The sequence below is a fragment of the Marmota monax genome, unplaced genomic scaffold, assembly GCF_021218885.2.
Source record: "Marmota monax isolate L192 unplaced genomic scaffold, Marmota_monax_Labrador192_F-V1.1 WCK01_AAM20220418_F8-fsc01289, whole genome shotgun sequence".
NCBI lineage: Eukaryota > Metazoa > Chordata > Mammalia > Rodentia > Sciuridae > Marmota > Marmota monax.
Window position 1 is genome coordinate 31,623 of NW_026692812.1, and position 14,837 is coordinate 46,459.

The following is a 14,837-nucleotide window of genomic DNA, read 5'->3' on the forward strand; positions in this document are numbered from 1 at the left end:
TAAATGAAAAACTTTTATTCTCTTCTTCATTGAACTAACAACATTTTATTCAAAATAACAATAGTACAAGGTTTTCAATCATGTATGCTTATAAATGTATCATGTGTGTTGTTGTTGTTGTTGTTGTTGGAGGAGGAGGAGGAGGAGGAGGAGGAGGAAGAGACTGCAGAACCCCTCCATCAGAAATAGAAAGATTCAGCAGTCAGAAAATCAGTAAGGACAAGAGTGAATATCATAACACCATCAATCAATTGGATAAAACTGACAGCTGTAGACTACTTTACCCAAACACCAGAGTATGTATTCTTCTCAAACTCACATGGAGCATTCCACAAGGAGCCCATATTCTGAACCCTAACATACATCATAATAAATTTAAAAGAATGCAAATCATCCAATATCTGCTCTCAGACTATAATGAAATTTAGCTACAAATCAATGACAGAAAGATAACTGAAATATGTCTACATTTTGGGGTGAAATAAACATAGCAAACTTACTTTAGAAAACAGAACACTTATTGCTTATATATACATGCCAACTAACAAATGAAATAATATGATGACTCAAATTTGCTTTAAAATAACAGAGGCAGTATAGGGAGTAGTGGGAGGAAATACAAATGAAAGAACATTTTTGGCATGTTTGAAATTTAATTAAAATTCATAGCCAACATTATCCTTATATACCCTGTCTAGTGTATATTAGTCAGGATTCTCTAGAGAAATAGAATCAACAAGAGTTATGATTATTAAAAGGAGATTTATTAGATTGTCTTATATAACCACAAGCTGGATAGTCCACAATGGCTGACTGGAGAGTTGAAGGAACCAGTCCAAGAGACTGAAGCCTCAGAACAAGATGAATCAACCCTCATCTGAGACTGAAGGCTTTGGAAACTCCCTGAAGAATCACTGGAAGAATCCTCTTTAGAAGAATAAAGGAGTGAGAGTTTGATATCCTCAGGTGATGGCAGCAGCAATCAAGAACCCATTCAAGAAGAATAAAGCTTGCATCTGCTGCTGCTTCCTTGTTCTTCCAATTTTTATTCCACCCAAGCCATCATCCTATTGGATGGTGCTGCCCATGCTTAGGGAGGGTCTCCATTTCAGTTCACTATCCCACATGCCAATCATTCCTAGACAACCCTCAATGATACACCCAGAAGCCTCTTAATCTTTGACATCTCTTAATCCAGTCAAGTTGACAATTCAAATTAACCATTTCAACTAGACATTCATGAATTATGTCTTATAACATCTATGAACACCCTCATTTCACTGTGATCATTCCCTAGATTTCTTAATAGCTTAAAATAGTTGTGAGAAGTGCTGGGGTATAATATTGGACAAATTATATCGTTATAGTGTGTTCATGTGCAAATATGTAACAACAAATACCATCAAAATTTACAACTATAATATACCAATTTAAAAACTGAGGCATGAGCAATATCATACATGTGGAAATGTCTTCTCTACATGAGACAGTGAAATCTGGTTTGCCTGGAGCATGAGTGACAGATCTAGAATTTAGTCCCAAGTTATCTAAAAGCTATTATTCAGTGGCAGAGATATTTTCTACAGACAGACCCTCTTAACATTCCTTGGTCTCATTTTTAACAGAAAAATTTTAGTCTGACTTTCATTTTATTTCCCAGGAAAGTCTGTGAGCTGCCAAATATGATTAAATAAATAATGATCAGCTTATCTTAGGCAAAATGAATTATGTTGTTTGCAACTAAGAGCACACCAAGAAAATTCACACTCCTTCTCAACAGCACACTCTTCATTTTATTTACACACACAGTATATAGGGCCTCATTAATTTTTAGCATAAACATCTGGTTCATTGAACTTGGAACATCTAATAACAATAGCTCTGTCTTATCTGAGAAATTGTATCTCCAGGAGAAGCTTTTGTTGAATCACTGGTTTGCTTCTCGGAGTGCCCTTGTGATGAGTGATTGATTGCCTTTGTCTTAAAAGTGGTCAAATGAAGATATGAAACTGGCTGGTGAAGGAGACTAGTCCTACAGCTAAAATCTCTAGCCATGTCCTGTTAGCTTTATCCTCACCATTGTCACTTTTTTTTCCTATCTTTGTGCCTCATAGATTGAAAAGATGCCCCTTATTATACAGATAGTCCCTGACTTGCAATGGTCTGATTTGTGATCTTTTTAACTTTATGATGGTGAAAAAATACACCCATACAACCATGCTGTTTTTCAGCTTCAGTGCAGTACTTAGTAAATTACATGCTATATTCAGCACTTTATTACAAAGTAAGTCTGTGATACATGATTTTGCCCAACTGTAAGCAATATAAGGGTTCTGGGCACATTTAAAATATGCTACTCTGACATCACAGCTGTGTACGAAATGTATTTTATTTACACTATTTTCAACTTGAGATGGGTCTATCAAGATGTAACCCCAACATTGGTCAAGGGGCATTAGTTCATTGTAGGTGGAATATCACTAGACACCTGCCATGAGACAGGCCATATCCTCTTGAAGGACTTAAAAATACACCCTGGCAGATTGACTACTTATAGTTAAAGTCACTTGAAAAACAGCAGATATAAAAAGATAATTCTTACCCTTATAATATACTACATCCTATCTATAGTACCAACCTCTGGACTTCCTTTGTATGAGAAAAAAAAAGCTTTTACATATTTAAAACTCAACAGCTAAATATGATTTCTAGCTGACTTCAACAAATGATATACTATAGAGCCATTAGTTAAAACGCTGAATATTGGTGAGAAAGGGAGAAGATGAAAGGGGTTGAAACAAAAGTTCTCATTTAGATAGAATTAAGTTTGAGATGCATCTGATGTCTAAGAATAGATGACAAAATAGGCAACATGAATATTTGAATGTATATGTTTAAAAGAAGGCAACCCAAAATACGCACATTAAATAGAGTGGTTTCTATTAAAGGCTATAAAATGTTATAACCATATTCCAACATTCAAGTTTTTCTGACTTAAGGAGGCAGGGTATGACCAGAGGTAGGCTGTGAGTTTTAAGTAATCTTTCCAATTTTACTCCCAAATCATCATCAACATTATGCTTCTGTTTAATTTGAGATTTTACTCCTTGACACCATCCACAGGCAATTTTCTCAATGGAAAATTCTTCCATATTTGCCACTAATGAGTAACTGTGGGAACTGGGTCTCAAAGGCCAAGAAAGACTCATTCTACAGTCACATCCCTTCTGATCCCAAGAGAGACAAAGCTGGATAATGCTCAGTTTTCAAACTGCATCATCTCCACCTTCATACATGGTCTCAGCAACATAGGCAAATGGCCTGGCTTCTCGCCTGTTCCACTGGTCCACCAGCAGCACTGGATAAAATGAATATTTTTAAGGTCATCACTCATGAGGTGGAGATTTAGGGAAGCCAGTAGGTAAGTGTCAAATATGGTATTTGACAGAATAATGGACTCATATTTCATAATAGAACACAGAGAACATAGAAGGTGCAAGTAAAAGGACATTTTATTTATGTGTCTGTTTCCAAAGTAGTATGTAAGCCAGACCTGCTTTAAATATATATATATATATATATATATATATATATATATATATATATATATATATATAAATTACATGGTAAAATTGCTCCTGTAGAAATATCTACTAGGAAGTTTTATATGTAGATACACATATAATATGTTCATATATATATATATATATATATATATATATATATATATATACACATCTAGAGATAAGGAAAGAAGTTGGAATTAAAAACATAATGGGAGTTATTTGTTTATAGATATTTAAAGCATGAAACTAGATGACAGAGGTCCTTATTTGGTCTCTTAATAAGACAATGCAGTTGATTCTTCTCTATTTAGTCTTTTTTTTGCATGTGTTTATGTGATGCTGAGGATGCATTATGCACCTCATACATAATGCATGTTATGCATTTTTTAATTAAAAAGAGGAAGTAATTAAAAAGAAGAAGATAAACCAGCCAAAGAGATTGAAGAGGAATCATCAATGATATTAGTGGAAACCCATAAGAGTATTGTGTGTGCTCTGAAAATTACAAAGAAAGTGTTTGAAATGGGCTGGGGGTGAAGCTCAAAGGTAGAGCACTTGTCCAACATGTATGAGCTTCATAATGCATCCCCAGCATCACACAAATCCATGCAAAAAAAAAAAAAGATGAAATAGAGAAGAATCAACTGCATTAAGTCTTATTAAGAGACCAAATAAAGACTGACCATTGAATTTTGATATTAACAGAGTGATTTCAGGGAATGATAATTTCAAAAGTTTAACAGGATTCATTAGAATATGGAAAATAAAACAATTGGAAAGTAATGAGTGCAGGAAATAATTAGGGTTTTGATGTATTTTTTATTTAAGTCACAGAAAAGTGTAGCAACAGCTGTTGAGGTCTGGAGGATACCTCAGGGTTTTCAGATTGGTCCATCAGAGGATGAAATTTAAGAGATGGATGCATAGGATCTCACAACTCAGATGCTGAAATATTACTCAGCCTCAATACTGAACCACACCTGCCCTGAGATCCAATGTGAACAATATATGTTCTGTATGAATTAGCCAAAGGTGAACATAGAATTAGAGTATTAAAGCAAAATCATCAAGATGAGCCAATCTATAAAGAAATGTGAAAGCATGTGAGGGACAGAACTGTCTGGGCTGAAGGAAGTATTGTTCTTAAGAGATCAAAGAGTAAGACTTCATCTTGCGTGAGAAAAAGAAATCTTCCAATTCTCAATAAAATTGGAAGAAAAATAAAAATAGATGGAAAAGAGTGATAAAGTTATGGTTGATAGAGTGCCCTACATTTTTTCTACATTTTTATTGATGTGTAGTGGTTGTACAAAATTATGGGGTGTGTTGCTACATATTTATGCATACACACAATATAACAATATAATTTGGCCAATATCAGAATGCCCTACATTCTTTTAAAGTTTTTTATTATAATTTGTTATATATGACAACAGGATAGAATACCCTACATTTTTAATTCAGCTCAGCTGACTAACCCCACCAGCATCACTGGATGTTAGAAACACAAATTCTCACATCTCACCTCAGGCCTACTAAAACACAGTCTCTAAGATGGAACCATATATCCTTGACTTAACTAGGTTTCCAAGTGATTCTTAAATATGTAAAAGTTTTAGATGCTCTGCTCTTATATAGTCAAAAATGCCCTGGAAAAAGAGGGGAAAGACAATGTCCCTTTATCCTAAAACACTTGTCCTTTGGAACACCTAAAGGTTGCTACAAACAAGGAGGCAATAAATATATAAATGGAAAAAGAAAACTGTGTCTGTCATGAGATCCATCATAAGCCTTCAATCACAGATGCTTCATTTTAAAAGAATATGATAGTCACATCTTAATGAATCTTGTCTTCAGTTATAATTATTTCCAATTGTCATAACTTTACCTATTTATTTGCCGAGTATGATCTAAAGGACACTTTCTCTCCCACATATACATGTGAATTAGACAATCTCATTGTTAGAGAACAATGAACAGTAATGCTTGAGAGAAACTATGTGTTTAATTCTTTGACTGCTACTATAAATAACATTTAAAAATAAAATATGGTTCTGACTCTCAAGGAATTTATAATTTAATTGAGATGAGAAAATTTATGTCAGAGAAACTGGAAAGCTTATTCGGATAGTATCCAATTAAGGACTATGTCATTCTACCTATATATTTAAGAAGACACGAGATAATGAAGGATAGAATATTCAAGGATAGCTTCATGGCAGGGAGGGAGGTAAAATTATAACTAGCCATGAATAATATTGGGTGAGATAGGAAAAACACTAAGAATAAAACTAGGGTTAAAGCCAACAGGAGTAAGTGTAAGAGGTTAGAAATTATAATATTAGTGGAACTATAGGTGATCAGCTAAAGAGAAAGGAAATTGGTGAAGAATGTGAAGTCTTCGTTGGTAGGTATGAGAACCATATGTAGAAGTTCTTGATGGGCACAGATGGGCATATATGGTCAATAAGAAATAAGAAGGCTAGAGGCATTTAAGCAATGAAAAATCAGGCAAAACAGAAAGTTTTATAATTTCTGTGAAATGCTTGCAGCATGAATCATAGTAATTAGAAAATATGAAGTCAAGGGAGCCAGTTAAACTTCTAATGAAATAAGCTGGGAGTGAGTTCATGAGCCAAAGTTAGAAGGTTTACAAAAGGTGATAAAAGACTGAAGTGAAAAACATTTTTTAAGAAAAATATGCAAAACACTCAATTTGGACTTGAGAGAAATGAAAGAAATAGATAAACCAATGATTCCAACCCATGCTACTGGGACAATACCTGAAGAAAAGGAGTTTTATTCTTGAAATATTGAAATGGAAAGGAACTACTTGTGCAGTACATTGTATTGTCCTCTCCTGCCTTTCATCTCCATCAATTACCTTATATATTTTGTGACAAATACTTCCTGTCAAGCACAGGGAGTACCTTATAGAGGAAAACTAAATGCACTTTCTGCCACAATGTACCTCAGTGCCTTGTGAAGGAAACTGATGTTAACTAAAAATCCTAAATGTTTAAAGAAAATAAGTATGACAGCATCCACTATATTACAACTGTGGTAATCTATAAAGGTATGATGTCAGGATATATAGGGTAGATGTGACGATCAAAAAATCAAAATTCTGTAACAAAGACACCAATTGAACTGAGATTGCAAGGATAAGTACTGTGGTTTGAATGTGATTTGTTACCTCTGAAAGTAATATTGCAGTTTAATACTCATTGTGAGATATTAAGAGGGTAGAAATTAGTCTAAGTGTGATATTTAGAAATGGGCCTTTGGGAAGGTCTTTAGGACAAGATAAGGTCGTTAAGGTGCAGCTCCCATAATTGAATACTGGTGGCTTTATAAGAAAAGAACAGAAAACACAGACACTCTCTCTTGCTGTGTGATGCTCTATACCACCTTAGGACTCCACCAGCAAGAAGGCTGTCAAGGGATGCGGTTGCTCAACCAGAACTGTAAGCCTGAATAAACCCCTTTTTTATAACTTTGTCTGTGGTGTTGTGTTATTAGAAACATAAAGCAGACTAATATAGAAAATTGGTACTAATAAGGAAGGCTGTTGCTAGTAAAGAATACTTTAAAATGTGGAAGTGGCTTTGGAAATGGGTAATGGGCACAGGTGGGAAGAATTTGGAAGAGCAGGCTATAAAATGGATAAATTCTGATGAGGGTTTAGAAAAAGACATGAAGATTGGGAAGAGCTTGAACATTTTACAGGTGGGATAGGTGGTTATGATCAAAACACTGATGCAAATGAGTGGTTTTCTATTGGAAATTAAAGTAAAGGCCACACTTGCTACATACCACAGGGGTTTATGAAAGGTTTTAAAGTGATGAACTGGGATAGCTGGTGAAGAAAATATATAAACAACATTATAAAATCCAGTCATGGTTTTTCTTGGTAACTTTTAACTGTATACAACAGGATTCAGCAGCAATAGTATGACCTGAATGCAGACTCGGGCACATAATTAAATGGAAAGGAAAGCCAAAACCTAAGAAAAATTCAAAATCTGACCATGGAAAGAAAGAAGAAAAAACATGCAACCCAAGAGCTACTTTCTAAAGAAATTAGCATGGATAAAAGAGGGCCAAGTGCCAAAATCTTCAGGACAAGGGGAAAAGGCCTACAAGGCATCTCCCATCACAGGCCATCAGAGGTAGCAGAGCTCTTCATGGTCTCACTACCCAGGGCCAACTTGGAATTTGGCTCCCTGCTCTCTGGTGAAGCACACCACAGCTGCTCCAGCCATGGTTCTAGCAGGTTTACCATGACAATGATGAGGTCATAGCCACTTCCACTGAGAGTTCAAAGGAAAGTCTAGGAGGCCAGACAGAGGCCTGATACAGGGGCAGAGCTGCACAGAACCCCCTGGGACAATGACTAATGAAGCTGTGGGAACAGAACCCCCAAGACCTCAGAACTGTAGCCTGAGAGAACTGCAATCATGAGGTTCCAAACCAAAAGTGCTAAAGTATGGGATAAGCCCAACAAAGCCATGGAGGTGGGGCCTCTTGAGGTCTTGTGAGGCCCAGCCCTAGTCCCACTGTGTGCAAGATGCCAGAAATGGCACTTTAAGAGTGAATGTCTATCTTCCTGGGTTTTGAACTCATTTTGGGTTGGTTACTCCTTATACTTACCTATTCTTCCATTTTGGAATGGAATGTTTACCCTATGCCCACTACTGAATATTGGAAGTAAATAACTTGTTTTGATTTTATAAACTCATAGTTGGTAGAAGTTAGCCATAGTATCAAATGAGACCCTAGACTTTGAAGTTTTAAATTAATTCTAGAAGGAGTTAAAGACTTTGGACTGTTTGGATGGAATCATTGTATTTTGTATGAGAGAATGAGTCTAGGGGAACAGGATGGAATACTATGGTTTGAATATGGTTTGCCACCACCCAAACTCCAAAGAACAATTCATTTAAGATATGAATTCTCAGTGCGAGGTAGTAAGAGAGTGGAAACTTGACCTGACTATGGTGTATAGGGGTGGGACTTTGGGAGGTCCTTAGGATTAGAAAAGGTCATTAAGGTAAAGCCCCTATGATTGAATACTGTTGGTATTATACAAAGAAAGAGAATAGAAAACACACACACACACACACATACATACACACACACACAGGTCTTTCTATAAGATGCTCTGCACAAACTTGGGGCACTGCCAGAAAAACCAGACACAGCCCCTCAGACTTGGCCCAGAACTTTCAGCCAAAATAATCCTTTTTTAAATAACTTACTCAGTCTAAGGTATTGTGTTATTACCAACAGAAGACAAATAAATATAATGAGTAGAAGCTAAGAGTGGAGGGAAGCAAAAGGTATGCTTGAGGGAGTGCAGCACAGCCACTGTGGCTACAGAACAGAAAATGGGTGGACTGCAGTGCAATGTACCTCAAAACCAGATACATTGAGGAGGACTGGGAATAAAGTGCAAAGATAGATCCTTTGTTCAGTGTACAAGGCCTTGGATTTGATCCTCAGTACTACTAAAAAAATTAAATAAAAGCCACTGAGATTTGTAAGACATGATAAAGATTGTGCATTTTTCATAAAAGCAATGGTTCTGTGGTTGCCTACCTAAACAAAATAACATAGTTGTATTTTCTTTTTTGAAAAGATGATTCTGTCTGCATTGTGAACAACACATTAGATGGGGAAAGAATGAGCATGGTACACCAGATGGAAGGCTGGTAATATTCTAGTCAATCAACCAAAGCATGAACCAGAATAGTTACAATGTAGATAGGAACATTTATCGAGCTGCAACTATGTGCCAAGCACTGAGCTAAATACAGAGATGCAGCTTTTGCCTTCAAAGAAATCATGGTCAAAAACAGAATCACAAACAAGTGGTTATAATATCACATAATACAAAGTTTAATCCACACAGAACTTGTACACTTATAGAATGCTAGGGAAACTCTGTTCCCCTCACTCCATTGTCTTTGTGCCTCCTCAGTTGGTTGTCCTTTCTGAATTCCAACTCTTGTCTCTCCCATTGATATTTTAGTTTTCAAGCCTCAGTTGGAGTAAGAGAGACACATTGACAGAAGACAGAATCCAGGTTACTGCACATTTGTGTCTGCAAGGAGTGGATCCTCTTCACACCAAATCCTTCTTGAAGCACAATAAGGGCCAGAATGAACTGCAGCAAGACTCCTGACTTTGTCCTCTCAGGGATGTCCAGTGATCTGGAAAACCAGCAGTTCCTCTTTTGTCTCTTTATGGCTCTCTATTTGTTGGGCCTCCTTGGGAACTCACTCCTTCTGCTGGCCATTGGCACTGACATTCACCTCCACACTCCCATGTACTTCTTCCTCAGCCAGCTCTCCCTGGTGGATCTCTGCTTCACCACTACCATAGCCCCTAAAATGCTAGAGGATTTGTGGACCCACAATGGATCCATCTCTTTCTCTGGGTGTCTGACCCAATTCTTTGCTGTTTTTGCTGACATGGACAACCTACTCTTAGCGATCATGGCCATTGACCGCTATGATGCTGTTTGCTATCCACTGCATTACCCACTTGTCATGAGACCTTCCAGATGTGGGGTGCTTGTAGGAATATCATGGGGGGTAGCCCACTTGGTCTCTCTAGTCCATATCTTGTTGCTATCCCAGCTATCTTTCCATGTTAATCAAGAGATTCCTCACTTTTTTTTGTGATTTTGGCCCTCTCTTATGGCTTTCTTGCTCTGATGCCCAACTCAATGAGGACCTGACAATGGCTCTGACTGGGGTTTTGGGAATCAGTGCTCTCTTTTGTGTTATAAGTTCCTATGCCCATATTTTCCATGCTGTGGCCAGAGTTCCATCAGCACAGGGGAAAAGGAAAGCTCTGGCTACATGCAGCTCCCACCTCTCCATGGTCATCCTCTTCTACAGCACAGTATTTGCCACCTACCTGAAGCCCCCATCAACTTCTCACTCCTCTGGGGAGCTGGTTGCTGCTGTCATGTATACCCTGGTAACTCCCACTCTAAACCCTTTCATTTATAGTCTAAGAAATAAGGATGTAAAGAGTTCATTGAAAAGGATCCTGGGCATGGAGAGTTCTAAGGATTATGGATCATCCCAATAACCATGCACTTTTAGAAAAATTACTCCCTATTTCACTACCACAGTAACAAAGAGAGTTGGTCAAAATCATGGCTGTGCTAGAGCATTATATGATCCACTGAAAATAATACTGGATTGAATTGGCTGTTCATTAAATAGCTTTTGATTATACATTCACATCACTACAACATTTGATAACAACCATGAGCATTTCTCTCTGGGGTTTAATATTTAAGATCCTCCCCATCACCTTGCTATAGTCAAAGTCATCTTTGCTGTCATCAAAAAAGATAATTGATGTCATCAGTACCATCATCAATAATAAGAGAAAGGAAACTGGGACAATGCAGTTTTCCCCCTTTAGTCCTCCCTTTTCAGAATGTTTTATATATCCATGTGTTTATGCAATGTTTGAGACTTTCTGATTAGTTTCTGATTCTATGGCTGAGAATTGGAAGACAGCTAAAAGCAGAAGGACTTTTTTGAAAACACTTCTTTTTTTGTAATAGAATAAATGAATATTTCTTACATATGTTTGTGTTTTTTAAGTTTTAAGTGAAAACAATAAAATAGTTCATTGCTCTATGAATGAACTGATCTTTCAAATACAGACTGACAATGGGTGAGGTGGGTGATATCTTTGCATTATAAAAACAGTACACACTATTTTTTTAGTCATTATTATGTTTTTGGCCTGTGTTCCTTTATACACCATATGCATTATATCAAAAAGCAGACTATGTGCTCTGTTAATTTGTATCATCCACTGTATTTCATGTTATTGTACATTATGAATTATGTGATTAGTTGAAACACTTAATGATTAATTCTATGTGGGTGAATAACTTGATACAGGGGTATATATAACTTTGCCTTAAGAAGAATATTTCTGAAGTTCTCAGACTGCATTCTCTTTTTCACGTTCACATCTTAGTCCAGACTTTCTTCCTGGGCCATCTAGAAGCTAATACCTTCTTTTCAATTCTAATCTAATGACTTGCCAGAGCAGGTGTTCAAAAATTATTTTCAAGCAAATAATGATTGAATGGATAATCCAAGCTGATATATCCTCTGGCTAATTTTAAGAAATTATTTAAAGATCAATGGAGAAATTTGAATATGTCTTGTGTATTAGATGATATTAAGGAAATATTGATAATTTTGTTAAGTACTCTAATGGCCTGGTGGGCATGGATTTTTAATGTCTGTATCAGGAAAGGAATATATATACTAAATACATGTGGAACATATATGTGCACAACATATTTACCCAGCATCTGGAATTTGTTTCTTTCCTTCCCATTGATAAGACAAAATGTATTACTTTACTTCTACTTTTATTTGTGTGGTGCTATTTTCTAGCAAAACAAACAAGCAAAAAGGAGCTGTAGGGAATTCAAACAAAATTAGCCAAATGTTTATGTTGAAGCCAGATAGCAAATTGAGACTCATTGTGCCATTCTCTCTATTTTTTTTTTTCATTTTTTTTATTGGTTGTTCAAAACATTATAAAGCTCTTGACATATCATATTTCATACATTAGATTCAAGTTGGTTATGAACTCCCAATTTTACCCCAAATACAGATTGCAGAATCACATCGGTTACACATCCACATTTTTACATAATTCCCTATTAGTAACTGTTGTATTCTGCATTCTCTCTATTTTTGTATACATTTTAAATCTTCTACGATTAAAACATTTAAAAATAAATAAGTAAAATGAATTCATCTTTAAATATTTTTGAATATACATATCCTTAGACCTAGCAATTTATGTCCAAAAACATTTATTATAGAAAAACCTGAATGTTCACAATGTACACATAATAAAAGAACTAATTACAACTAAAACATTCCTACCAATAGAAGATTATTTAAGCAAATTATGGTTAGCCATACAATGAAGCCCCAAAGAATGAAGAAGTAGATATTTTTTAATATAGGAAGTTGTTCATGACATATTGCTCAATGGAAAACCAGATTTCAAGCTCTATGATACATAAATAAGTAGAAAGAAATTTTGAAATATCATCTAGCAATAATATAGTTAATATTTCTAAATTTGTTTTGATATTACTGTTTTGCTTCTCTATTTTCATTTTTCTTGTTATTATTTTACCTATATATATTTATGGGGTACAATGTGATAATCCAATTCATATATTCATATTCAATACATATATAGCATATACTATGGGTAATGATCAAATCAGGGTAATATTTATGGCATATTTAATAAAAAACTAAAAGAAGTTTAAATAAGTTTTTAAACTAACATTTGAAAAGTACTGCTCTGCATCTTTTTTTTTTTTTTTTTTTTTTTTTTTTTTGGTGTATTTTGGTTTAACTACAGGAGAGCCAAAGGGGAAGGTTGGAATAGAACAGTTATTCCTTACCAGCCAATTCTGGAGACTTCTCAGTGGAGACGTCCAAAGTCCAAAATAAAATCTTCACTACCCTCTTTCTTCAACCAACTGTTTCCATTTTTTTAACTTGAAGAAGCCTTTTTAGTGCCTGATGAACCTCCTTGTTCCTGAGGGTGAAGATGACAGGATTGAAGATGGGAGTGACCACAGTATAGAGCAAGGCAAAGACCTTGGAGAGGAGCTGGGAGTGGACAGCCGAGAGCGCGATATACAAGACCATGAGAGTTCCATAGAAGGTGGACACTATAGCAAGGTGGAGGAGCATGTGGAAAAAGCCTTTCTCCTGCTGGCCCCAGCAGGAACTCTCAGCACAGTCACCACAATGTGAGCATAGGATGTCAGAATCAGTCCAAATGGAACAGTGATGAAGACTACAGAGAGAACAAACGTTGTCACCTGGGCTACTCTGGGATATGAGCAAGCCAGGACCACCAAAGGCATGAAGTCACAGTAAAAGTGATCGATGCGGTTGGAGCCACAGAACCTCAGCTGGGCCATCAGGACCACAACCAATCCATCTACCATGAAGCCAGACAGCCAGGCTGTGACCACCAGCCCCATGCACCATCTAGGCCCAATCAGGAGCGGATAGCTGAGTGGGTATCAGATTGCCAAGAAGCGATCATACGCCATAACAGCCAGTAGGAAGCATTCTGCTGTGGCTAGAGAACCAAAGATGAAGAACTGGATCAAGCAATCAGTCACAGAGATGGCTGCCACCTGCAGGAAGCCCTCCAGCATTTTCGGCACCACTGTGGATGTATAGAGGATCTCCAGGAAGGACAGATTAGCCAGAAAGAAGTACATGGGCATGTGCAGCCTCTGGGAGCTAATCACCACCACAATGATCAGCATATTTCCTATGACAATGAAGGCGTAGACAACAGTGAACACAATAAAGAAAAGGAAATGCAGCTCAGGGATGTCGTAGAAGCCAAGGAGGACAAATTCAGCAATAGTTTGGTTTTCTAAGGAGGCAATTTCCATGTGGATCATCCAGGTTTCTATTTGGCAGTAATTGGAGAAATTTTAGTGCATTTATAGGAGAAATTGTTGTGCATCTCTATTTCTTCTATAGCAAACGTAAGATTCATAGGACTAAAACAAAAAGGATGAAAATGAGTCTTTAAATGAGAATTACTTTGAAAAAGTCTTTGTCTATTCCCTGTTCAGTTCTTACTCATTCTCCAGATCTCTTTCTTCTCTGCCTTCCTTAATTGTGCCTGTTCAAGGTTCAAGAGAATTTAACACAATTTTAGTCTTTCAAGACCCTTTGACCTACTAATTCCACCTGCTACTATACAGTAAATTCTAGCAGCCAAATCTGTATAATCAGTCATGGTTTCCTTCATCTGCCCCAGTGTAATTTCCTCCAAATGTCTGGTAGACATATTCGCCAACAACAGACCCTTTTATCCTCCACAGCTATAGCCAGCATTTTTATGAGTGGCTTTAAAATTCTATGTGAATCCCATGGTCACTGTCTCATAGTCATCTTTAGTTCAACACCCTTTTTTTTCTTCTCCTTCTCCAATCAGTGAAATTTCATCAACTATTCCCTGGGAAATTTATATATATTTCTCCCTCTCTTCCTACTCTTAAGGGAGGCTGATGATATACTGTGTAGTCATCTAGTCTCTGTTTATGACTCTCTCTTACCAAAATAACTTTCTTGAACTACTAGCTTCATTCTTTCAATACTGTGCAAGAGTTAATAGTAAAAATGTGATAGATGATTATGAGAGGGAAGTATGGGTGCA

The 14,837-nt window shown here is 36.5% G+C and overlaps 2 pseudogenes; one reads left to right on the forward strand and one right to left on the reverse strand.

The window, feature by feature from the left end:
- Positions 1-9,709: 9,709 nt before the first annotated feature.
- On the forward strand, positions 9,710-10,670 carry LOC124095280 (olfactory receptor 1G1-like; annotated as a pseudogene).
- Positions 10,671-13,117: 2,447 nt separating this feature from the next.
- LOC124095281 (olfactory receptor 11A1-like) lies at positions 13,118-14,064 on the reverse strand (annotated as a pseudogene).
- Between the last annotated feature and the right edge of the window lie 773 nt (positions 14,065-14,837).